The following is a 4,148-nucleotide window of genomic DNA, read 5'->3' on the forward strand; positions in this document are numbered from 1 at the left end:
TGTTGTGGCCTCTCTCGTTGCGGAGCACAGGCTCCGGATGCGCAGGCTCAGCGGCCATGGCTCACGGGCCCAGCCGCTCCGTGGCATGTGGGATTCTCCTGGACCAGGGCACGAACCCGGCAGGTGTACTCTCAACCACTGCACCACCAGGGAAGCCCTGGAGGTATGTTTATTGGCATGGAAATATATCCTTGATTATACTGTTGAGCAAAATAACCATACAACAAAATAGAATATATAGTATCATGTCATTTTTTGTGATCTCTAATTTTCTATATTGATATCCATAACTATATATTTCCTACTTGGAATAACAGTGGTTATCCCTGGCTGGTGGTATGGGTGATTTAGTCTTTGTACTTTTTCTCCATTTCCTAATTTTTCATTATTACCACAGTAGTAGTATGAAGGAAAAATAACCTTTTGTAAAACAAAAAATCATGCATCAAAAAAATAGATGAGCTACATAACCAAGGATGAATGCAAAAAATTGGAACAGTCCTACAAAGATGGCTAAAGACAAGCTTATATTCTTATAAGCTAAAATTTTTTGAAAAATATTAAAATGTTTAATATTTATTTCTAAAAAGACATGTAAGCAAGAGTAAGTAAAGTCTGCTTGTTGAGGCACAGTGATAACTTGTTAATAGATGGAAAAAAAGACAAGAGGACAGTCTCCACTTGGCACCCATTCTCCAGCTGGACAAAGGGTCTTCAAACGGGCAAAGGCAGAGTAGATGCCCTCACAAGGGCAGAGTACCCAACCACTCTGCATGCATTTGAGTCTCTGGGACCCTGATAAATAATACCCCTGATAAATAATACCCCAGGGTCCTGAAATCAGTCAGAAACATTATGGCCAAATCAGTGTCAGGGATATGTAGGAAATCAGAGACCAGGTGAAGAGAAAACTGGAGAAGCACCAACACCTGCTGTGTCTGAGGAGCCAGATGTAAAATGAAAACCTGGCTGCCTCTTCTCAGCTCTGCAACTGTGCACAGAATTTATTAACCTTTCTGAGTTTCAACTTCCTGATTTATAAAATGGAAATGTAACGCATAAGTCCTTGAGTGTTGATGAGTACATGAGATAATGCTTGTAAAATGCCTCATTAGATGTCAAGTACATAGAAGGCACTCAGTCAGTACCCAGCAGCTACATGCATATTTTATAAAAGGCTGGCTCTAGAAACCTGGCACTGTATATAAGAGCGAATTTTAATCCTTAATTTACCATTCAGAGTTTAAATTTGGGATTCTACATTTGTCAGTAAGGGGTAGGTAAGAAACAGTGATGAGACATCTGAAGGGCAGAACTGGACAGAGGCTGGAAGGAGAAGAAAACATTCTTGAGAAACTAAGACTTGCAAAGAGCCACACCCTGGTCACCTAGGAAAGACTTTATTCCCTTTACGAGGGGAGGGACTCTCCTTGGAGAGAGTGACAGCAAACAAAACCCAGCAAGCTGTTCCATGTCTTACACTGATTCACAAGAAGAAGACAGGGACATGGAGTCCTGGAGTCCCTGACAAGCTCCTGGGACCCTCACTCCAAGGCCGCAAGCAAGCGTGTGCAGAAGTGGTGGGTGGGAAGGATGGAAGTTAATGGCAACAGAGCTCAGCTCAGAAACCTAAGAAGACAGCATCTATAAATGGGTGAGTATTTTCAGTAGATAGAGAAAGAAGAAAACAAACAAACAAAACCCAAAGGCCAGCTCCGGCCATCCATAAAATTTTTTTTATCATTCCTGTTGCAAATGTATTGACAGTCAATGGAGGGGTAAGTTCACACATAAAGAAAGGAAATAAACTAAGCAATTTGAACTATTATCAGAGACCTACAATTTTTTTTTCCATTTTCCTTTATCTTGATATTATTTTCTAATGAGTTGCAAACAGCATTTTATCTAGCATTTTATTGCATCCCGGCTCCATCATCACCAATGTGACCTAGGGCAACCTACATAACCGATCTGTGCCTTAGTTTCCTCACCTGTCAAAAAAAAAAAATACTATTACTTCATAGGGTTGTGGTGAGCACTAGGTAAGTTATATATAAATGCTGAGAACAATGCTTGGGCCCTATATATTTGTCACTGTCATTATCTCCCTAAATTCCATTAGGAATTTAAGTCATATTGCCAAGCAGAAGACGATTATCTTTAAAAACTCCATTACAAACGAGAAGAAGAAATAATGTCTCTCCAGAGGCCTGAAATGTTTAATAGGTAAAGAGACATCAGGCCCAGTTTGATCAACAGCTACACTGGCCTTTTATTCTTGGTGATACAGCCAAAAAATGCAATGTTTCTCACTCTCTACCCAGGGCTCCAAGTGAGATTTGCACATGAAGATATTCAATTAAACATTAAATATTTTTTACACTATTGATACTATGTATAAAATAGATAACTAATGAGAACCTATTGTATAGCACAGGGAACTCTACTCAGTGCTCTGCAGTGACCTAAATGGGAAGGAAATCCAAAAAAGAGGGGATATATGTATACGTATAGCTAATTCACTCTGCTGTACAGCAGAAACTAACGTTGTAAAGCAACTATACTCCAATAAAATAAAATAAAATAAAACAACATGCTGAAAATATCAAAAAAAAAAGAATTGGATTTTATAAGATTTGATATAGTAATATATGCCTGTAGTTGTAATTTTGGAAAAATAAACTTACTACGGTTTCTTAATTTAAAAAAATTAAATAGTTTTTACGTTATTGTTTTTGCATAGGTAATACACAGACTTAGTATAATATCCAAATAGTACAGAGTTTATAGGGAAAAGAGAATTTCCCTTCCTCTCCTGCCACTGGCTCCCCAGCTCCCTGTATCAGAGGGGGAAATGAAAGCATTTCTTTTCACTTCTTTTAAATGAAGCATCATTTAAAACAAGGGAAAGCAACAGCACATCCAACCAATTGGTTATTATTTGTCATGAAAATGCAATTAGGAGGAACCTTTAACAGCATACAAGACTCTATATTGGTAAGTGGAAAAATAAAAACTACAAAATTACATTCAAAGTATAATTCTAATTCACTATAAAAATACACATTAAAAACACAGAAGAAATATGTCCAAGCACCAAAAGTGGCTGCTTCTGTGTTGTTAGATTAAGGTTGATTTTCTTCCTCTCATCTATCAATCTTTTTAAAGAAAACTTTAAAGATGTTCTAAACTGAACATCTACCTCACAACCCGGAAAAAAATTACTTGCTGTTCTATCATGTCCTCTTGGTATTATTATTTAATACTGCCACCAAATCTGAAACAGCATCTGGCTTCAGAGTATAACTATGTTAAAGGTTTTCCATTTCTCCCATTTCCAAAATGGAGCTGTGGAAAAGATACAAATTACAACCATAAACTGACAAAGGCTTTTTTGTTTTAAATGAGCATTTCATGTCTTTCATCATCAAACTACTGTTATTCTTTTCACAGTAATCACCTGGGGAGACCACACATTTATTCTTAAAAGTAAAAAAAAAAAAAAAAAAAAAAAAAAAGAAATGCAGAATAACTCTAGACATTATTTTCTTTTAAAGAAAGTGAATTTACACCCAGGCATTGAGGCTCCATTCCTATCAGCTCAAGTAGGAAGGCTAGCGGGTGAAGGCTGACAAGGTCCTGCTGGGCTCTGGCCCAGAGTATTTTGAAAAGGCCCAAAGCTCTCCTCTGGCCCTTGCACTGGGGAAGTGGGTACATGAGTGCAGACCCTGTGGTTAAGATACACTGTGCTTGGGGACAAAGGCCATCCCAGAGTTTCCCACACAAAGCTCAGAAACTACTCTGCCTCTCCGAAGGCGTCATGGCGGTGGTCACCTCAATGCATCAGCTCTAGTTCATCATCTGCTCTTTGGAGCTATGTGAAGTTTACAGCTGCCGCTGGCACAAATGAGGAAGGGCTTAGGGTCTGGAAAACTGGAACTAAGGGAAACAGGGCAGTGGTTGTGGCACGTTCTACCCTGAACGCTGGCATCGGGTACCGGGCACACACGGCAGGCAGGGCCTCCCTCACATGTGCACCTGAGATCAGCTCTTGGGCAACCTGGCAGATAGAAACCTTGGGCGGCAGGGGCTTTTGTGATTTACCTCAAAGGGCTACTTGGAGGCTACGACCCTACGCTCTTACTTTA

The 4,148-nt window shown here is 39.4% G+C and overlaps 1 protein-coding gene across 1 annotated transcript in view; it reads right to left on the reverse strand.

Moving 5' to 3' along the window:
- CCDC93 (CCC complex scaffolding subunit CCDC93) overlaps positions 1-4,148 on the reverse strand; it is an 86,398-nt gene that overhangs the window by 64,046 nt on the left and 18,204 nt on the right. The window lies entirely within an intron of this gene.

This window comes from Lipotes vexillifer, unplaced genomic scaffold (genome assembly GCF_000442215.2).
Source record: "Lipotes vexillifer unplaced genomic scaffold, Lipotes_vexillifer_v1.1 scaffold3, whole genome shotgun sequence".
Classification (NCBI taxonomy): Eukaryota; Metazoa; Chordata; class Mammalia; order Artiodactyla; family Lipotidae; genus Lipotes; species Lipotes vexillifer.